Source organism: Durio zibethinus, chromosome 17 (genome assembly GCF_047325235.1).
Source record: "Durio zibethinus cultivar Kanyao isolate XHJ-2024 chromosome 17, ASM4732523v1, whole genome shotgun sequence".
Classification (NCBI taxonomy): Eukaryota; Viridiplantae; Streptophyta; class Magnoliopsida; order Malvales; family Malvaceae; genus Durio; species Durio zibethinus.
The window spans coordinates 18571080-18594786 of record NC_143178.1 but is presented as its reverse complement, the minus strand read 5'-3'; the positions used below and the strand labels follow the sequence as shown (position 1 = coordinate 18594786).

Below are 23707 nucleotides of genomic sequence, written 5' to 3'. Positions count from 1 at the left end.
AGCCATTGAAGACCTTCCTCAATAGTTGTTAAGGCAAGGATGTCATTCAAGCACTCAAGCACTCTTTGAGGTCATTCCATGTGTTGCTTAAAGGAAGATTTATTCTAAGTGCTAATGTCAAAGGAAGATTTTTTCCAAGGTGTTAATGACAAATGAAGCTTTATTTCAAGGTGCTAGTGACAAAGGAAGCTTTGTTTCAAAGTGTTGAGCACACTTATTCATTGTCTTTCACTATTTGAAGAACGAGCAAGACAAAGTTGTTATTGGGGATTAGAGCTTTCAAGATTATTGGGGAATTTGATTATATACCAAAATATTATGAGTGGACTTAAAAACATGCTCCATCACTTCAAGATATTAGAGATTGCTTCAAGATTATTGGAGAATTCATTTTTGATCTCTTTTTTAGCTTTAGGTAAGATGTTTCATCTTTTGAAGTTAATCATCCAATATCTTTTGCAAAGTTTGTTATCTAGCCAAAAATACTCTCCAAGTATTTTTCATGACAAAGTCATCCTATTTGTTGTTTGCTGCCTTTCATTGCTTGAAGAATGAGTGAAACAAAATTGCTTTTGGATGGTGAAGCTTTCAAGGGAGATTATGCTTTTCAAAGCCTTATACTCAAAGGACAAAGAAAGATCATATGGACTTGCATTATCTAGTTTTACAAATATGTAAAGAATTCAAGTTGGAGATGAGAATTTGATATTCAAGCACAATAAAAATCCTAAGATTTATGTGAACAAGTCTTGCAGTAATGCAAAAAATTCAAGTTGTAGATGAAAACTTGATTTCCAAGCACAATGAAGATCTTGAGACTTATGTCAACGAATTTCATAATGGTACAAAAAATTTAAGGTGGAGATGAAAACCTGATTTCCAAGCAAATGAAAGATCTTTACACTAGCTAATCCTTCAAGGAGCATGATGAAGGATTACTTTGCATAAGTTAATCTATGGAAAGATATGGTGAAGATTAATCTAAGGAAAAACATGATGAAAGATTACTTTAGACATGTTAATCCATGGAGAAGCATAATGGAATATTAATTTGGACTAGTTAATCCTTGGAAAAGCTTGATGGAAGATTACTTTGGACAAGTTTAGTAGTTCAGTTGTAATAACGCATCGATCTAAAGACTTTATCACTAGACATAAAAATTTAAGATCATGAAAAAATATAGGGAATCACCACCAATGTTTTTTATAGGTGTGATTGACCGCCCTAAAATTCATTTTTTTAAGAAAATAGGTTGAAAGCTTTATTAAAAAGATGGTTTTGGTCTAGGAAAATGAGATTGTGTTCAGGAGTCATTTATGTGTGGGGAAGAATTAGCACACCTACAACACCCACAAAATTGGTGTCAATTAATTATGAGCTATTTATAATTCTGGATAAAACCAGTTTCTATATGAAAATTAATTATAATTCCCTTCATTTTTTAGAAAGAAAATTAATTTAAAGAAATCCTTATTTTAGAATATTATGAAAATTTTAAATTAAAAAAATATCTTCAAATTTCTTGACATAAACGCAGAATTCAAAGATAGTATTTTCATCTAAAATTTATCAAAACATTTCTTTTAAAAATGATAAAATAACATTCTTCGTAAATGATAATTATTGGCAACTTTCTAACATTTAGTTAGAGATATACGCAGATGATGATAAAATATGAATTTAAGAATAAGATTTTCAAATATAAAGAAACCACCTGAACTCTTTAACCTTTAGGTAGAGTTTGGGAGTGACTATTTATATTTAAAATCACGTTTTATTATTTTTATTATTTTATATTTTTATATTTGTTATTTTAATAGAACCGATTTATTTTAAGTTATGGAAATGTATGAAAATTCTTAATGAAATAAAATTTCTAAAATATCACATCATTTAGGTGGCATTCGAGAACAAATTATTTCATAAAATTTTTTCATATAAATCTTCAAGAATTTAAAATAAGTTTGGGGTTTTTGGTGAGTTTTGGGTTTGCAAAGTTTAATTTAAAATTTCAACTAAAGCCTAATTAAAGTTTTGGATTTCCTTTATGGTTTTGATTTTAGGGTTTTATTTAGGGTTTTGGCTTTGGGGTTTCAATTTAGGATTTAGACCTTAGGGTTTTGACCTTAAGGTTTTATTTAAAGTTTTAATTTTAGGATTTCATCTAAGTTTTCAATTTTAGGATTTTTAAAAGTTTACGAACGTTTTTAAAAATTTTCAATATCTAGGCAAACTTTTAGAGTAAGCTTGTATTTTGTAATTTTCAAAAAATAAGTTTTATATTTTTTTGTATACAAGCTCACTTTTTATAATTTTTCTAAAAATTGAATTTTTATATTTTTCTCTCATATCCCTTTTCATTAAAAATTTTATTATCATTATAATTTATTAATCATTTTTTGGCTAAGACATTATCATATTTGTGATACTTTGATATTTGATATCTTATAAAAGTCTTATTTATTTATTATTGAACTTATTTACATGTATTTTATTATTGATACTTATAATATAAATAAAACTTTACCAAAGAATTACAATGAGATTATAATTATGGGATCATTATTGCATAAAAGCTATATGTTTCAAAAATTATTCCTAGTTGATGCTTTATTAATAAGAGAATATTGACAAAAGCTATTGAGACTAGCACTTGTCATGCTTGAACTTTTGAAATAAGCAATCGATCTCATAGTTTGAAATTTAGGTAAACTTGAGCTAACATGTGGGTGCTTTTTAGAAAAATAAGTTCACTGAACATAACCTAAAATGAGAATGCTATATGGTAGTTCACACAATGTCTATGGGTGCATTCTCACGTTGATGGTTGTATAAGTGACCCTTTGACTTGAGTTTCTTATGATCTTTATGATGAATGTTATACTTTGACTTGACTTTATTTATTGTTTTAACCAAGAATGTTCTAGTCGAGTATTATTGGGTATAACATGAGGCATATGAAGATGCATGAAGCAATCAAGATGAGATTTATCACCTTATGTGATCAAGAGATTATCTCAACTAGTCTTCATTGAATTAACTTGAGAAATCTTTGGCCCAAGTGAAATAAGAGTTTAGAATTGTTTTAAAGCTTATTAGTGAGTTAATGTTAAGAGCAAGACTTATCATGGTTGAACAAGATTAAGTAGACACTAAACTATATTTAATGTTCAAACTAAGATATTATATGATGAAAAAATATTAATTATACATTAAAACAATTCATGGATAGGTTGTCAAGCCATATTGACATTCTTTAGCAATTAGGGGTGATGACAATGTAGTTAGCATTGATCATGATCTATAAACATAAGATTGGCTAATTAGAGAATTAGTGATGAAGTCAAAAGGTTTCATTCATCCATAGCTGAATTTAAAGGCTCACAATGCTTATGTTTATTGCCAACATGCTAAAGAACCTAATAAGTCGCACATAATAGGACAATTGTGAAATATTAAAATTAGGACAAATTAAGTTGGACTTAATTTGGTTTTGGGTAAGACCAAAAGATAGAAGAAATAAAACAAGAAAGAGAAACTTTCTTTGTTGAAAGCATTTGGCCAACATGGGATATTAAAAATTACAACTCATGCATTAACCTAATGTGGCCGAATGTCCCTCTATAGAAAGAACATTAGCTGCTGCCCCTCTTGTACAATACAAGGCATATTAGATGCAAAATAAGCTAAGAGCAACTCTAACGCTATATTTGGATACATATAAATAAAGGAAAGGAAAGGAAAAGAAAGGAAAAGAAAAGAAAAGAAAGTTTTTTAAAGGAAAGGAAATGGTATATATACCCCTTGTTTAGATAGTTAAAATTAATAAAAAAAAAAAAAAGAAAGGAATTCTAATAACCATGGTTTGGATCAATAGTGACAAGGAAAGGAAATAATTCATTACAATATTTTTTTCCAATTATAACCTTTTTTTTCTAAAATAACATATAATGTACAAATATATCTTTATACTACCTAGCTTGTATAAACAAATCTTTATAAACAAAATGTAGCATGTTTAATACATTAAGATGTATTACCTAGTTATTAATTTACTCTTAATTTTTGTTTAATTTAGCCTTTTAATTTATTCTAACAATAGTTTGAGTTGTTTTGTTGTTAAGACTTGGAAAATCATAAAATATTTTATAAACTATGATGTTATATAAAATACTCATAAAAAAAATTATTTTTGTAGGAAGTGTCAGTTATATAATCAAATCTAATGTCATAATAAAAATATGGATATAATAGTCTTTTTATAAAAATAAATTATTTTCAACTTTTCTTTCCTTAGCTTTTCCCCTAAATTAGGGTATTAAAAAAGTGAGGATTACAAAGGAAACCAAAGGTTATTGAGTTTTCACCTCATTCCTTTCCTTTAAATTAAAAATTTATCCAAACAAAAGAAGGGTTTTTTTGTTTCCTTTACTTTTCTTTATTTTCCTTTCCTTTTCTTCCGCTCTCCTCAATCCAAACATAGTGTAAGCAAAAACTTGAGTAAAAAATAAGAGGTATTATAAACACTCACTAGCTAGAATGTGGCTTATATTTTTCCTTACCTTAGAAAAGGTTCTTTCACAGGAGTTTATATGGATCACCATGAGAGACTACATGTTTGGGTTACTTTGAAGCTCAAAAACAACTTGAAAGATCACTACCTTGAAGCAAAATAGTTTTGACAAAAGAGGTACATAGTCTTAGCTGAAACCCATATTTATATGCATGTATTATATTTTATATGATCTTGTTAATTGATGTTGGCTTTAGGGAATTAAAATTTTAAAAATTTTGCTACTTTAACTTTGTATTTTGATACATAATTCCCTTCATGGCCAACTTTTACCAAGATCTAGATGACATGTTATCTCTTAAGAATTTGAGTTTAAAATGAACTATTTAGGCTTATCCTCCATTGGCCAAACCTAGCACGATAAATATGATAGGCATTCTCACTTGCATCCAACATCCCACTCTTCTTCCTCATTCTTTACTTTTTTCAATTTTTCTTTAGTTTTCTTTATAATTCAATTAAGGTGACAAACTAGCCTAAATCTTTTGTAATTCTTTTTACTTTTGGCTTGGGTGACAGACTAGTCATAATCTTATTTTCTCAAGTATTCTTTCAATATAAGTTCTTTTTTGCTTTCATTCATAGATCTTTCTTTTTCTATTTGCACGCACAATTTTTTTTTTTTTTACTACCTTTCAAATCTAGGTTTTATATTTTTCTTTTATATTTGACCAACATTCAATTCTTTACAAGCTTTTGATTTTCATTTATTTTTTTTTTGTATTTGACAAATTCCTAAAACTACTATGTGACAGTTGGTTAGTTAGCATTTGGGCTATACATTTACAATTGCCATTGTTTACTTTTGCTTTCAATCAACCAATTATTCTTTTGATTTGTTTAAATATAAAGTTAGTAAGAAACAACTTTGGTACTTAGTTTCATACCCTAATCATAATCCTTATTGGAGCGATATTTTATTTTATCACTTTATTACTTGATAATGATTTGTGTCCTTGTAGACTTAAAGAGTAGTAATTAATGTCTTTTAAGGAATTTTTCTTCTCTTGTAGAGGTGGTGCATGATATTGAAGAGCTGGAAATTGAGAAAAACTAATTGAGTGTTGTGATTTGGAATTGGAGGACTGCCTCTAACTATTTGGTCATGAAATTTTTGGGTGATTCTTTTAGCTAGGATTGTATATGTTAGAGTAGGGATTGTTTTGTTGCCTATAAGGTTGAGCAACAAAATGGACATGTTCTATCTTAATAGGACAATGATCTACTGAATGGTAACCTCCACACATATTGTAATTGAATAATAGGCTCTATATAGACTAGATGGGGTAAAAAGTAGGAACATGATTGGATCCTAAGGTCTATACTTTTTAACTAAACTAGGTATCTAAGTAGTAATACCATTCAAGACATCTAACTCATATACTTCAGTAGCCTTCTTAGGATTTTATCTTTTAAGTGACCACTAGTAGTGGTTGGCTACCACGTCTTTGATAAGCTAAAAGGCATCATTTATAGAATTGCTTATGAAGGTGCCACTAGCTGCAACATCTATGATTGTCCTATTATGTCCTAAGAGTCTATTATAGAAGGTCTAAACCTTGAGCCATCTAGGTAAGCCATGATGAGGACACCCCTAAAATAGTTTCTTATACTGATCCTAAGCCTTATAAAAGGACTGATACTCATAATGAGTGAAAGTAGTGATATCATTAAAGCTTTGCAATCTTTGCAAGTGGAAAGAATTTTTGCAAAAATTTTTGGATAAGATCATCCCAATTAATGGTCTATCCAAAGGGCATTAAAGTGAACTAGCTCTTAGCCCAATCACAAAAAGAAGAAGGGAACAACCTAAGTCTAATGGCATCACCAGAGACACCATTGTGTTTGAATATATCGTATGTTTCTAAAATGTTCGCTAAATGTGCATTTGAGTCATTGTAGCAAAACCACCAAATTGTATTGAGGTTTGAATCTTTTGAATTATGGCAAGCTTGATTTCAAAATTGTTTGCTTGGATTGTTAGTTGTTTTATAAATTGTGAATTGTGGTTGTTGAATAGGTCTTTTCTAGGTCTAATTTTCTAGGTTAGTTGGGTTTTTGCTTGTGATTGTTTCTGTTGGTTTCAATTGGATTTTGGGTTTGATCAAGATTGCTCGGGGTTGGGTTTTGCTTCTGGGATTATGTTTGATGAATACTTATTTGGCTCTATTGATTCTTGTCTCCTGATTGCTGTGGATTATTTAAAGTCTTAAAAAAAGGTAACCAGAATCCTCCATTTTTGAATGCCTTTGCATTGACCCTTGTCTGTGTTCTGTTTGCTAATTGAGGCCTGATTCATTAAAAATTGTTTACTTTTTTTAATCCTCGTCTGATTGCTTGTTGGAGGCTTTTTACTTCTACCTTAATTGCCTTTCGATCATAGTTATCAGAATCAGACCAGATTGTTTGTTCAAAATTAAACTAATGAATCAATGCTAAAACTGGTCTAGTTTTGTAATTAGACTAGTTTTAATTATGATATTAATTAATAAAATTTTTTATTACATCATTTTTTAAAAAAATTGTTTATTTTTATACATGTGAATGTTTTTTGCAATGTCATTATCTATATGTCTCAAAATGTGTCAAAATATCATTAATATAAAGATATAAAGGCAACAATAGTAGAAAATAAGAGTTGAGAGGTTATTTAGATAAAATAGTAGTATAGGGGGTTAATTAGATTATTTTGAATACTTGAAGGGCTTTTTCCATATTTTACCTAAACTTATTAGTTAGTATTGAATTAATCTGATTAAAAAAAAATTATCCGATTTATTGGTTTACTATGCAACCCATTGGTTTATAATGATTTAAATTGGTTTAACTACAAAATTGGTTTAATTATAAAATCAAACCAATTTTATCATTGATTCAGTGGTTCAACTGGTTTGACCAATGTTTCGATCTGGTTCTGATAACTATGATAGGAAGGCAATTGAGGTAGAAGCAAGAAGCCACCAAGAAACGATCAGATGAAGAGCAATAAAATAAAATAGAACACAGATAAGGGTCAATACAAAGGCATTCAAAAATAGAGGGTTTGATTGCCTTTTTTTTAAGACTTCAAACAATCCATAGCAATCGAGAGACAAGAATCAATAGAGCTAAATAAGCCTTCATCAAACACAATCTCAGAAGCAAAACCCAACCCTGAGCAAACTTGGTCAAACTCGAAACCCAATTGAAAACAATAGAAACAATCACAAGCAAAAACCCAATTAACCTAGAAAATCAGACCTAGAAAAAACCCAACCACAATTCATAACAAAACTAGAAAATAACAGTGCTCAAACACATTAGCAAAAGAAAAAAAAAACTTTTTGGGTAGGAAGTTGTCTTTGCTTTCAGTTTTTGGGATTTATTTTGGGTTTCATAAATAGAAGTTGAAGAAAAAGGCTAGTAGAAATCTAAATGGTTGTTCTTCAGGTCAAGAGTATAATACAAAGGAGAGAAGAAATAGGGAAGGGAAAGACAAGGAATGATGATATTGATAGTGGATCAACACCAAAATGTAGGTTACTAGAATTTTTTTCGGTGTTATTCAATTCTATAAAGATGGTAGAGGTTTGTGTCAACTGTCAAGAAAGAGGAAGAAAAGAAGAATTTTTTTGGCTTGGAAAGAGTTATAAAAAATGGTGATGTTTTTGCACTAAAAGAATTTAAGCTAGACTTGTGTGACACCGAAATGCCTCAACCTAGGTTTGAATTTTTTTATATTTTCTATTTATTTAGCTATTTTGTTTTGTTTTATTTTTTGTTTAATTGTTGATTGAATTAAAAAATAAAAAAAGCCTTTGCATGTTCTTTATTTGATTTTTTATTAATTATTATTTATAATTGCATATTTATATTATTGCTTGCATGATTTATATTATTATATTTGCATGATATTTTATTTTATTACTTGACGTTACTTTTGCATGATGATTTACTGTATGATAATTTATATTAATTGCATGATATTTTTACATGAATATTTTGGTAAGATATTGCATGATTTTATATTTATTTCATGATTTTAGCATATTTTTGGTATGATTTATATAGTGGCATGATTTAATTATTGCATGATTATATGATATCTTGATAGAATTTTTGTATCACCATATTGTGTAAATAAATAAAAGGATTGGCATTGATAATTGGCATGATAAAACCATCTTTGATTAAAACTTAGATAAGATAACACATGATTAATTTGGTAACAATTTTGGGCATAAAGGGGTGTTAATACCTTCCCTGCACATAACCAATTCTCGAACTATTATTCTATTAATATAAATTAGAACCTATTCTTTTTAAAGACCCCTTAGTTTTCACTTAGAACAATATTAAAAATGATAGATTCATATAGGTGGTCAATCACACCTAAGTAAAAAAGTTGGTGATGACTCCATAGTTTTGTGTTTAATGGGTAGGTTCTGACAACCTAAACATTATGACACCAATCAAGCATCTAATCTATGAATGAGAGTGGAAAATGGTCTTTCTTAGTGGTTTTGTGTAATTTTCGATAGTCCATGCATGCTTTCCATTTTGTCACAAGCCTAGTGGAAATGAGTTCATTGCTTTTATCTAACACAACTGTCATCTTGCCATTTTTTGGCATGCATTGAATAGAACTCACCCATGACCTATCTAAGATTAGGTAAATGATCCTAGCACATCCACTTAATAATCTCTTTCTTTACTATCTCTTTCATCATAGGATTTAAGTGGCACTAGTGCTTTATAGTTGGCATATGACCATTTTCCATTAAAATCTTGTCCTTGTAAAAAGGACTTATACCTCGTATATTTGCAATTGGCCATTCTAAAGCCCTTTTGTACTCTTTAAAACTATTAATAATCTCTTTGCTTGCTTCTTATCCAAAGAGGTAGAAATTATAACTGGTAGTGTTAAGTCTTATTTTAGGTAAGCATACCTAAGATGAGAGGTAAAGGTTTCAACTCCAAAGTAGGTGGTTCTTCTAAAGAAGGTTTAAGAACTTTAATGAGAGAATTTGATGCATATAAAGACTCAATCTTACCAATGTTGCCACGTGCGACTCTCGGAACTTAATCGTTTTGACGAAAAATTTTAAGATAAAAAAACAAAGAGTAGTGACCAATCTTTTTTGGTAGTTGTGATTTGCCACCTAAAAGTTTATCTTTTTAATAAAACCAAAAATGGATTCAAGGATTATTAAAAAAGATAATTTTGGTAATTGAAATCAGATATGGGTTCGAGAGTACAGTTATGAATGAAAAAGGATTAGTACCCCTACAGTGCCCATATTAAAAATGATACCAATTAGTTACATGCTATCCTTGAATTTTGAAAAAATTTATCCTAGCTTTAATATTTAAAGATAATTCCTTGAATTTCATTTGTTTTCACAAAATCTCATTTTTGGTTTTTTTAAATGGAACTCATTTTATTTTTGGATTGAGATGAAAACCTTTGGTTTTGAAGCATTTTCTTAACTCCCTTATATTTAAGCAAAATCTTAAAAATATCCATTTACTTTGGGGTTCCAATAATAATCCATTAAACAAAAGTAATATATTTTTTTATAAAGACAATTATTGAGGAATCCCTTGTATTTAGACTAGGTCCCAAAAATAATCTTTTCTAGGAATATTTCCTTATTTATTTCTAAAACACTTTCCATTTTTGAAACCATGAATGCAACAAGGTGAATGACATAAATAATAAAATAAAATGCATGGAATGCGACAAGATATATCATATGAATACAGTGAACATGTAAGCTGCTAAGTATAAGTATATAGACATAATAAAATGATACGTAAGTGATAATGTATATATATAATTATTGAACAAGTAAAAATGCCAATGCATGGGTGATGTGAGTTGGATTTTAGGCTTTGAGTTAGACTTTAGGATTTAAAGTTATGGTTTAGAGTTTAGGGCTACGTTAAAGATTAGAGTTTGGATTTAGCTTTTAGGGTTTGGTTTAGGGTTTAAGGTTTTGTTTAGGGTTGGCATTTAGAGTTGGTTTAGTGTTAGGTTTAGGGTTTGGTTTAGGATTTAAGGGTTGATTTGGGGTTTAAGATTCAGGGATAGGTTTTAAGCTTTGGGGTTTTGAGTGTTACTTTTTATATAGCCTACAAGCACATAGATCGTATCAAATAATAGTAGCGAGTGAGTAGAGTATATATCATTCCCATGAGCATTATGATTTGAATGTTGTTGGGTGCAAAATCAAGAACCAAAGATGATTGTTTACTAGCCTTATTTTTAAATGAATGGAAAGATTGTTGATTGCCAATAAAAGTAAAACAATGAAAAAAAAATTGTATAGGCCAAGAACCAACTATGCAACTATCAATTGGTAGTTTAAGGGATGGTCCAACATAATAAAAAACTAAAGAAAATAGAATGCTTTTGTAAAGAAGGATTAAAGTTGATAATTCTATTTTTTTAGAATTATCATGTACTTAATTGGTTAACTTTTAACTTGATTTAATTTTGCTTCATTATCCACCTAAATTCTCCAAATTTCATGTGTAGGAAAAATCGAAACGCCATGGCCACACCTAGTGTCATCATGCAAGCAATGGTCGAATTTAGTGGCAGTTTTGCCAAGGCAATTCAAGGGCCCTTAGGAGATGAAGAGAGCTGATTCCCTTGAGAAAATAAAGCTATGAAGAAGAAGATAAAAAAAATGCCAAGCAGTGAACATGAAGCCCTAAGCTATAAGCCACCAACAAAGGCATGTGGAGCTTGGCATGTGGAGCTTTCCTTTCTTGCATTAGATGGCTTGCTTGAGAAGAGCTGCCATACAAACTGATTTGGAGGAGCTTCAAGCTGAGTTTAGAGCTGAAATGAGATAAAATCCAAGCTAAAAAATCAAGCAAATTTGACCAAGAAGAATCGATAAAGAAGGGGAGAGCAAAGGGAACAAATTGCAAGTCAAACTACAAGTGGGACCACAATGAAAAATAAAAGTCAAGCATGCCTGCTGGTTTGCATGGCTCAATAAATCATTTATGTGCCGAGAAAGACCTAGGATAGGGCTTGAAAAATATGACATTTGAGGGGACAAAAAGGGAGAGTTGAACCTGATTGCTTGGAGCATGATTTTTCTTCTTGCGTTTTCCTACATCAATGTGAATAGTAGGTAGCCTTTTCTGATTTTGCCGTGACTTTTGGGGAATGGTTTCACCTTGTTTGCATGTATGTAATAAGGGCTTGACTTATGCTTAGAAGGGATGATTGTAGGAGGCTTGTTTGGCTTTTATTTTTCTTCTTAGGTTAGGTATCTCTTCTAAGGTTGTTGGCAGCACACTTGCTGGCCAAACAGATCTTCATTGAGACACCATTTTCTTCTTATTTCCAGTTTACTTTATAGTAGTTTTATTGCCTTTTAAGTTCTTCTTTAGTTTGTTTAATTTCCATTCCTTGTGAACATTGAAGCTTTCTTGTATTTCCCTATTATATTTCAAGTTTGGTTTACATTTGATGCTACCAGTTTTTGTTTCCAGATTTTAGTTCTGTTTCTTGTTTATTTTCCAGAAATCCTTGCATTAAATTGGAGCTCTTTGAATCTTGGAAAGGATGGCTTTGGATGTTAATATGATGGTTACATCATAAGGCTCCAAAAGTTTTATCTTTGTGTGCTATAGTTTCTGGTTCTTTGTGTTTATGCTATTTAGTTTTCTGCCCAAATTATTTTATTTCGGTTCTATACATTTATTTGCTGTTTATTTACTATTTTATGTTGTATTATTGTTCTTATTTCATGCTTAAAAATTCCTTACATGTTTGATGCAATGTTTAGAAATGTTTCAATTGAAGATATTTTTCTTTCATTTCCATGTTCAGTTTTCAATTTAATTTTTTTTAGCATGTTTCATTTGGTTTTGCCCAAGGTCTCCTACACATGTCTTGTTCATGTTTGAGTCTATTTTGATGTTGTGTCATTGATTTCTAGTTATAATGTAGTTATTTTAAGATTTAATGCATTTAGCTCATTAGATCCATAGTTTAGGTTATGTTTTATGCTCCAACTTGTGTAATTTTTTTAAGTGTTTTTGGTTTGTTTAAGGTAAAGCTTTACCATACCTTTTTGACTTATTTTCATGTCTATTTTAAGCTAGTAAAACAGTTTTTACAAATTCCTTAGGTAGGGTTGCATTTTTCTAGCATATTAGTTCATAGGTCTTAGTTTCCATGCATTCTAGTATTTCGGTTTGCATAAATTTTTATTTCCATTTGTGTTTGGTTTTTGCATAAGGTTCCTATAGATTTTTCGTTCCATTTTAGGTCTAGATTAGCCATGTAGAACAGTTTTTATTTTTATTTACATTTAATGCATGTTTAGGTGGTAATTAGTCACATAGGTCATGTAGGAATTCTGGTTAGTTCACTTATAAGTTTAATTTTCTGTTTTAAAATTATTATTCTTTCATGTTTAATGTCTTATTTAAGTTTGTTTAATTATTTTTGATGCCTTGTTAAATTTTAAGAAATTGTTTAAATTTTCTATTTTGAGAAACTTCATATATTTAACATGTTTTATTTTGGCAGGTTTAATCTTTAGGTAAACTCTTTTCATAATTTGTAGTAATTTAGGTTTAATATATTTGGTAATTTTATTTAGATTAATTTTGGTTAATTAGTTCACTAAAAAAAATTCTTTGAATCAGAAATATCCGAAGTGTCAAAATTGGTAATTACTTTTAGGTCTAGAACTCCTAATCCCTGAGGAGACAATAATTTGGAATACTTTCAATCCATACACTTACGACCCATACACTTGCGATACTCTTGATGGGTAGAACAAAAGTAGATCGATTGTGTAAAAGTAAGATAGCAACAAGATTTATAAACCGAAACTTTAAAGAAAAGAATGCTTGTGAAAGCTTGAATGCAAAGAAGACTTGTATTAGAGAAAGCTTTAAAGAAAACAAATTTATTATGGCTACTCTGTCACCCTAGCCAAACTAAGAAACCCATAAAGAACTTTAAGAAAACTGAAACTAGAAGAAAAAAAGAGAGAGAGGAAGAGTGGAATGAATTGTATGTGTTACAAGTGAAGAAAACCAACCTATTTATAGCCATAGGTTCAACCAAAAAGGATTAGGATTATAAAGTCCTTTTAAAATTCAAAATTTAAAAGGATTAAACTCTATCATGATCTTGAAGTAGCTTGGCCGAACATAAAGTCTTCAACGCACATGTGTCATGCCTTATCATCATCTTGAAATCCTGATGGAAGTTTCAACTAAGCTTGATTATCCAAGAAAATCTTCTTGATGTTGTTGCATTAAGTTCAAATTCTTGAGATAAAATCTTAATAAGTCCTTGAATAAAAACTCTGGCCTTATCTCTTGTAAAGTGTTTTTCTTGCATTTAAACTTTTTTGAAATGATCAAAGAGTCATTCTTCAATAAGATCTCTTCTTAGCTGAACGAATGTAAGAGTTCTTGTTCAAGTTGGATTCTTCATTAGTTGAATGCTTGTAGGATTTCTTTTACTGATTGGATTCGACTAAACTCCCTTATTACATGGTTGAATACTGCTTGGATTGGGTTTGCCTATTTTTGTAGGGATTTGTATGGCATTGCATGGTTTTAACATCCCATATGAAGTAAACCCCAAAGATTAAGAATTCACACATTAAATGCACCAAATTCAAGTAAATTTTCAAAAATTTTGAACTAAATGGACTTGTAAAACATTATAAATTTTACTACTACTAGGTTAGCTTAAAGGTTTGGGGTAGGTTTAGGGTTTAGGGTAGGGTTTGGCTTTAGGGTTTAGGGTGTAAATTTTGAGTTTAGTATTTAACTTTGGGATTTTGGTTTAGGGTTTTATTTAAGGTTTTAGTTTAGGGATCCACACTAGGCTTAGGGTTTATTGAGGGTTTGGGCTAGGGTTTAATTTAGGGTTCTGACTAGGGTTAGGGTTTCATTTAGGGTTTAGGGTTTGGTTTAGGATTCGACTTAGGGCTTTATTTAGGATTTTGGTTTTGGGTTTTAAACTAGGGTTAGGTTTTTAGGCTAGGGATTAGGGTTTGGGGTAATTCATAAATGATTAATTCTATGACATTAACAAAATTTGACCATTTTCTTAAAAAAAAAACTCATGTAACCATTTTGACAAACACTTGAAGAACTGAAAGAACCTTACATTTAATTCATCAATACAACATAAAAGAAACATATATCATAGCTTTTTAACTTTATAAATTCATTAGACATTAACATGGACCTTAAAACTCTAAAAGATACTAATTTAAACAAACAAATATAGCCTAAACATAGAAGAGTAGGTTTGGCCATAACTTGGAGAGGCTTGCTCAAACCTACTAGTGGCCATTTTGACAAACGCTTTTCCATCAGACATCCATCATTCATCAAGCAACCATTTATTCAGCATACAACTTTCATAAACAACTTAATAAATGATAATTCTATTATTTTAATAGAATTATCATAGGGTTTTATGTTAAATTTTAACACTTATATACTTGATTTTTGGTTGATTAAATCATATACCACCTAAATTTGTTAATTGTCCTAAATGTAGATAAATGGAAGATTGAGGTGAGTAAATTGGAGATGCATTTCAAGGGTTAATTTCAAGGTCAAGTTGCTAAATTAAAAGGCTAATTTGGGAGCTATGTGGATGTAAAAAGCTAGCTTAAGACTTAAAGAAAATAAGGCAGCAATGGAGTTAGTTTTAGAGGTTGTTTGAGGGTTATTTTGTAAGCTATTAAAAGCTGAATTTGAGCTAATTTTAAGCTGTAATTGAAGACATTTATTCAAGCTTAAATGGTAATTTTATGAGCAAAGATTGGAAGCAAAAATCAAGGTTAAAGAAACAAAAAAGTAGTAGTTTTCTGGAACATGCGGACTTTGGTTTTTATGGTTAATGGTTGCCTATTTTTATTTTTCTTGAGCTTGATGGGCATGCATAACCTACATGGGGATGTAAGAGATGAATTCTAGACCTTAAAGAGGCCTTAAAGAGGTTGAGAAGCTACCAAAACTATAAGCTAATGCAAAGCTATGCTCTTAAAATGCCCAAGCCAAACCTAGGCTTAAATGAACTGAATGGAAATGCATATTCTTCCATGGCTAAAAAGTCATGGTTTTGGAGGAATTTTTTAAAGTTGAATCTTCAAGGCTAACTTGGAATTTTCCTTCTTTTCCATTGGATGGCAATAGGGAAAAAAGATCACCACATTTAAAACCATTGACCACATGCAATGAGGGAACCAACTTTTAACTACCAATTAAATTCCAATGCTTCCAAATTTCTACCACTGCTATATCTTCTGACTTTTTGAGGTTTTGGAAAGACTTTTTTCTATAAAAATCAAAATGGGAAATGAGTAAATAAGTGAAGAATAAGGTTGAATGGACTTGGCACAAAAAAGAAAAGTAACATGCATGTAATGACAAGTAAGCTGCATGAGGATTTCCATTGCTAATAGATTTGGGATTGTCATGGGTTGAGGGCTTTAAGGACTACAAAATTTGACTTTTGCTAAGCTTAGATGGATGCCAACTCACCCAAGACATGGAAGAGTCAAGAAACACCACTGGTCTTGTCAACCAAGCTTAGATGGGGGTGAAAAACATAGACAAGGACACCAAGAGAATTGTAGTTTTTCCAAGAGGGGCAGCTACTCTCCATATTTTCCAGTAGTTGAGAGGGCTGATATGGTTTTTTTCATACTAAGGAATGGCTTAGAAAATACCTAGGTTATACTATAAAAAGAACATGATAGGTTTAAGATAAGGGAGCCTCTTTTTTAATTTCTTTTTCTCTTTTTCCTCTTTGCCTTACATGCAACTCAAGAGGCAACAGCCATTGCTAGCCTTATTGAGCTTTTTAGGCTCCAATTTAGCTTTTTTTTCCTTGTTTTTAATCAGCTTGTTTATGTTTTGAATTTACTTTTATTGTATTAAGCCTACAATCAAAATTTACTATTGTTTCTTTTTTGTTTTTTGTTTTTGTGAAATTTCATCTTTTATGTTCGATTTTCCTAGCTTTAGTTCTTTTTATTTGCAACCTTTCCGTGATTTATGTTTGAGCTTTTATTTGCATGAGAAAGAAAGTCCAAAATGGCCTTTACTTGAGAAATCTTCCATAAAGGCCTAAAAGACTTGACTTTTTGTTTATTTCTTTTTATTTCAAGTTGTTATACTCTATTTTTAGTTTTTGCCTAGCCCTTGTTTATGATGCTTATTGAGCTTGGTTTGGCTACTTTTTTTTTTTGGTTATTTTACTTTAGTTTCACGCTATTTCACCATGGTTTTATGATAGTTTAGGCCCTTTCATTTTTAGCACTTATATTTTATTTATTTCCCTTTTGTCATCTTTATACATGTACAATTTTTTTTTTTTAGAGGAGGGCCATTTTCATGCTCTTTCGTTTGGGTTTTGATGTAGGTTGTCTATGTAGTTTTTGTTTGCTTTCAAGTCTATTTGAAGTCATGTTTTTAGTTTTCAAGTTTCATTTAGGTATTTTTTAGTTTTAGTTGCATCCTGATTAGAGCCCATTTTCATTATCTATCTTTGCACGTTGTTTTGATGAGTTTCTATTCAGTTCTTGAGATACATTTCTAGTGAATTTTTTTATTGTGCTTTAAGTATATTTTAAGGTTAGGATGTCTGATTTAAAGTTTGATTAATGTTCCTTTAAGTTTTACATGCATCTTAGCATATAGGTTCATATTCGTAGCTCATTTTGTTTCATTTTCTTAACTATTGTTTTGGGTTCAGTTTAGGTTCTTTTTGGTCTTTAAAATTTTCATTTTTACATTCATATTAAATTTAGATGACGTCATTTGCTGCCATATAGCTTAGGTTGCATGGTTTGTTGTTTACATGTCAATATCTTAGGTGTTTCGTAAAATGCTTGCATTTTATTTACATTTGTCTTTTTCAGTTCTCATTTTCTGTTTGGGTAAGTTTTCAATTCTGTTTGTAGTAGTTAAATGTTACATTTTAGGTCATTTTCATGTTTAAATCATCTACATTTATGATCTTGCATGGTAGGTAATGTCTATGTTCATTTAGGGTCTATTTCTAAACTGTTTGATTTGGCATTTTTGTCATTTTGCTAGCTTTTAAGGACTATTTAATTGCTGGCAGGTTCTATTTCCAGCCCTCATCTTGTTTAAATTGTTGTTATTTTTGAGCCCTTTTAGATGTTATTTTAGTTATGTTATTTAGCTCTTGTATGCCTTGTTGTTTAAATGCCTTAAATTCTATGTTTTTTAGTAGTTTACATGTAGTTTTGGTTCAAGTTATGCCATGCATCTTTCATATTCAATTTATATGTTAAATTCGGTTCATGTTAATATATATTTCATGCCTTTACTTGCCATGCAATATGTTCATGCATTTTACATGCCATTTAGTGTTTCATCATGTTTAAGGTAAACTTGCATTTTTATTTCATGCTTAATTAGTTTACTTCATGCATATTAATTTGTAAATTTTAATTCTATGTTAGTTGGCAACTGTTAATATAGATCCTTTGCATTTAAGTTAAGTTAATTTTCACTTTTAGAAACTTTCCTTATTTAGTAACTTTCTAATTTTACAAAGTTTTAGGGTTAATTTAGTATTTCCATAATTTGTAGTAATTAGGCTTAAAATTGGTACAATTTTTGGGTATAATTAATTGGTAATGTAGGTTTAATTTAGTTAATTTAGTTTAATTAAACAAAATTTCTCTCGAGGTTGGTATATCATAATTGTCTAATTTCAGTAATTCACCCTAAACTAGAAACCTAATCCATGAAGAGATGATAACTCAAAATACTTCCAGTCTATATCACTTGTGCGGTCCATACTCTTATGGTACTCTTGCATGGCTAGCATCAAGTTTTTGGCATCATTGCTGGGGATTGGCGTATAGAGTTAATATTGATAACACACGCGCTAGGGTGTAGTCTAGTTCACTTTTTCTTATATATATATATTTTTCTTATATATATTTGTTTTTATTTGTTTATTTTTATTATATGTTACTTTATGGTTAGCACATGTGCACATAAGATTAGAAACCTTGATCTAAATGCCCTACACTCAAAATTAGAAAAAACACATAAGAATATTAGAAGGAAAAGACAAGAGAATCTAGTTCTACCTAAAATCACGACTGATCCCATAGATAACAGAATTTTGCGAGACTATGTTGTTCTCAATATTGATGGCTTTTAGCAAAGTATGAGAGAATTAGCAATCCAAGCAAACAATTTTGAAATCAAGCTTGTCGTTATTCAAAAAATCCAAACTTTAGTACGATTTGGTAGTTTTGCCAGTGATGCTTTAATGCACATTTAGGGAATTTTTTAAAAATATGTGACACATTCAAACACAATGGTCTCTCTGGCGATGCCATTAGAATTAGGTTGTTCTTTTTCGCTTTACAATTGGGCTAAAAGCTAGTTCACTTTAATGCCCTTTGGGTCGACCATTACTTGGGATGATCTTGTCCAAAAATTTTTGCAAAAGTTCTTTCCACGTTCAAAGATCGCAAAGCTTCGTAATGACATCATTACTTTCACTCATTATGAGTCTCAGTCCTTTTATGAAGCTTAGGATCAATATAAGGAATTGCTTAGAGGGTGTCTTCATCATGGCCTACCCAGATGGCTTGAGGTTTAGACCTTCTATAATGGACTCTTATGACATAACAAGACAATTATAGATGTTGCAGTTGATGGCACCTTTGCGACCAATTCTATAAATGATGCGTTTTAGCTCATTGAGGACATGGCAGCCAACCATTGTTAGTGGTCACATAAAAGACAAAATCCTAAGAAAGCTACTGAAGTATACGAGTTAGATATCTTTAGTGGTATTACTGCTTAGATAGCTAGTTTAGCTAAAAAGTAGAGGCCTTAGGATCCAATCATGTTCCTACTCCTTGCCCTGTCCAATCTATATAAAGCCCATATTTCAATTGCAATATGTGTGGAGGTTGCCATTCAATAGATCGTTGTCCTATTAGGATAGAGCCTATCTTTTTTGTTGCTCAACCTTGTAGGGAACAAAATAATCATACTCTAATATATACAATCCTAGCTAGAATAATCACCCAAAATTTTCATGGCCAAATAGTTAAAGGTAGTCCTCTAATTCTAAATCATAGCACCTTCTTAGTTTTTCTCAGCTTCTAGCTCCTCAATACCATGCACCACTTCCACAAGAGAAGAAAAATTCCTTTAAAGACATTGATTACTATTATTTAAGCCTACAAGTACATAGATCACTATTAAGTAATAAAGTAATGAAGTAGAGTATCGCTCTAATGAGGATTATGATTAGGGTACGAAACCAAGTACCAAAGTTGTTTCTTACTAACTTTATATTTAAACAAATCAAAAGAATAATTGGTTGATTGAAAGCAAAAGTAAACAATGGTAATTGTAAATGTATAGGCCAAAAGCTAACTAACCAATTGTCACTTGGTAGTTTTAGGAATTGGTCGAATACAAAAAAAAATAAGTCTAAAGCTTGTAAATAATTGAATGTTGGTCGAATATAAAAGAGAGATATAAAACCTAGATTTGAAAGGTAGTAAAGAAAAGAAAATTATGCATTCAAATAGAGAAAGAGAGATCTATGAATGAAAGTAGAAAAGAACTTGTATTGAAAAGAATGCTTGAGAAAACAAGATTATGAATGGTCTATCACCTAAGCCAAAAGTATAAAGAATTACAAAAGATTTAGTATAGTTTGTTATCTTAGCCAAATTATAAAGAAAACTAAAGAAAAATTGAAAACAGTAGAGAAAGAAGGAGAAGAGTGGGATGAAAAGTCAGATGCAAATGAGAACGCCTATCCTATTTATAGTGCTAGGTTTGACCAAGAGAAGATAAGCTTAAATAGTTCCTCTTAAACTCAAACTCTTAAGAGATAACATGTCATCTAGATCTTGATAGAGGTTATCCATGAAGGGAATTATGTATCAATATACAAAGTTAAAGCAATGGAATTTTAAAAATTTTAATTCCCTAAAGCCAAGATCAATTAACAAGATCATACAAAATTTAATATATGCATATTAATATGGGTTTTAGCTAAGACTATGTACCTCTTTTATTAAAACTATTTTGCTTCAAGGTAGTGATCTTCCAAGTTGTTTCCAAGTTACAAAGCTACCCAAATGTGCAGCCTCTAATGGTGATCCATACAAACTCTTGTGCAAGAACTTTTTCTAAGATAAGGAAGAACACAAGCCATATTCTAGCTAGAGAGTGTTTATAATGCCTCTTGTTTTTCACTTGAGTTTTTGCTCAAAGTTGCTCTTAGCTTATTTTGCAACTAATATGCCTTGTATTGTGCAAAAGGGGTAGTAGCTAATGTTCTATCTATAGAGAGACATTTGGCCACATTAAGCTAGTGTATGAGTTGTAATTTCCAATATCCCATGCTTCGCTGAATGCTTTCAACAAGAAAAATTTCTCTCTTTTGTTTTATTTCCTTTATCTTTTAGTCTTACCAAAACCAAATTAAGTCCAATTTAATTTGTCCTAATTTTAATATTTCACAATTGTCCTATTGTGTGTGACTCATTAGGTTTTTTAGCATGTAGGCAATAAACATAAGCATTGTGAGCCTTTACATTTAGCTATGGATGAATGAAACCTTTTGACTTCTTCACTAATTCTCCAATTAGCCAATCTTATGTTTATAGATCATGATCAATACTAACTACATTATCATCACCCCTAATTGCTAAAGAATGTCAATATGGCTTGACAACCTATCATGAATGGTGTAATGTATAATTAATATCCTTTTGTCACATAATATTTTGGTTTGAACATTGAATATGGTTTAGTGTCTACTTAATCTTGTTCAACCATGATAAATCTTGTTCTTAACAATAACTCACTAGTAAGCTTTAAAACAATTCTAAACTCTTATTTCACTTTGGCTAAAGATTTCTTAAATTAATTCAATCAAGACTAGTTTAGATAATCTCTTGATCACACAATGTGATAAATCTTATCTTAATTACTTCATGTATCTTCATATACCTCATGTTATATCCAACAATACTCGACTAGAGCATTCTAGGTTAAAACCACAAATAAAGTCGAAATATAACATTCATTATATAAGATCATAAGTAATCTTAAGTCAAATGGTCACTTATAAAACCATCAACATGAGAATGTAGCTATAGATACTATGTGAACTACCATATAGAATTCTCATCTCGGGTCATGTTTAGTGAACTTGTTCTTATAAAAAGCACCCACATATTAGCTCAAGTTTACCTAAATTTCAAACTATGATATTGATTACTTATTTCAAAAGTAAGAACATAACCATGTGCTAGTCTCAACAGCTTTTGTCAATATCCTCTTGTTAATAAAGCATCAACTAGGACAATTTTTGAAATATATAGTTTTTATGCAATAATGATCTCATAATTATAATCTCATTGTAATTCCCTTGTAAAGTTTTATTTATATTTCGAGAACTTTATCATATAAGTATCAATAATAAAATACATGTACATAAGCTCAATAATAAATAAATAAAACCTTTATAAGATATCAAATATCAAAGTATACAAATATGACTATGTCTTAGCCAAAACATGATTCACTTGAAAGGCGAGTACCAACAGGCTAAATGTGGGATTCTTCAAAGGGTGAGATGAAGCATGTGTGGCTGAATACTATTCATTCATCTTGCCATGTCAACTTGATCTTGTTATTTCATAAGATTTTCAGCTAAAGCAAATTCCAAGACTAATCTTCTTAAATTGTTTATTGTGGTTTTAAACTCTCTTGGATTAAAACTCAATAGTCATTTGTTAGCCTTGAATTGATAAAATATTTTGAAATGATAAAACAAAAATTTGCTAAAATTAGATTAAAATGATTTGAACTTAATTTGAATAATTTTCTAGCTTTTTATCTAGTCAAAAATATGTTCAAATCATTTGGTAAGGTTTAAAAACAAAATTGGGCAAAGTAGCATTGAAGGGATCGATCCCTCATCAAAGGGATCGATTGATTTTTTGGCCAAAAGGGAGCTTCGTGCAAATTTCATGAAAACCAATCAATCCTCTCATTGTATAGATCGATTGGTTCTAGTTTATTAAAGACAGGATCGATCCCTGTATGAAGGGATAGATTGGTTTTTTTCATAAATTGAAATTTTGGTTCTAGACTTTGAAAAATGAATGATCACCCAGACTAGGGGATCGAGGGGATTGATGACTTGAAAAAGGGATCGATTGGTTACATGCATGGATCAATTGGTTGTGCCTTTTCACACATAAAACTATTTGAATTTTAACAAACTTAATCGATCCCCCCATATGAAAGGATCGATCCTCTCGTGCCCAAAATGCTTACAACGATAATTTTTGTTTGAAATTTTACAGAGGCTCCAAACAACTAATGCGAGCAATGGTTGTCTTCTACTTTCAACATATAAATGAAGGTTTCCCACTATAATTTGAAGCAATTAAGAGCCGAGAAAACTTATTGCTTCCATTTACCATTTTCTCCAAGCATTAAAAAGCATATTAGTGTGAGAAAAGTGCAAAAATTCTTGTTGTATCTAATTTGCTCTTGATATTTTTCTTAATCATGATTTGTACTTCAAATTAGTAAACATCCAACTTTAAAGAGGTTTTTTGAATTTGCAAAATGCTTTAAAAACTTGTATTGTGAGGTTGTAAGCTTAAAGGGGAGGATAACCCTTAAGAGATGGTGTTGTTGATTGTATAGAGCTTTGAATAGCTAGGTTGTAATATTCAGCACATAATGGATTGAACTCCTTGGCAAGTGAGCTTAAGGGAGAGGATGTAGATGCCTAAAGGAAAGGCTAAACCTCTATAAACTTTAGTGTTTAATTTTTTATCTCTATTTTTTGCTTTTAAGACTATTAGCAACTGACATTCATTGTGTTTATTTGCTTAGAAAAACTTATTTGTGAATTTTTGTGCTTATTGGATATTGAATTTGAAAAAATTTATTATCAACCAATTCACTCTCTCTTAGTTTAATTCAAGTCTTTAAGTTAACAATTCGTATCAGAGCTGGTACTCTATTTTGTAAGTCTAATAACCTAAAAGTGATCTTGAAAATGGCTTAAAGAAGTTTGGTGATCGATGTGGAGCTAC

At 30.4% G+C, this 23707-nt stretch overlaps 1 non-coding gene across 1 annotated transcript; it reads right to left on the bottom strand.

The window, feature by feature from the left end:
* Positions 1-19089: 19089 nt before the first annotated feature.
* On the bottom strand, positions 19090-19196 carry LOC149514075 (small nucleolar RNA R71). The gene has a single exon (XR_016329478.1). It is a non-coding gene; the product is annotated as a small nucleolar RNA R71 (small nucleolar RNA).
* Between the last annotated feature and the right edge of the window lie 4511 nt (positions 19197-23707).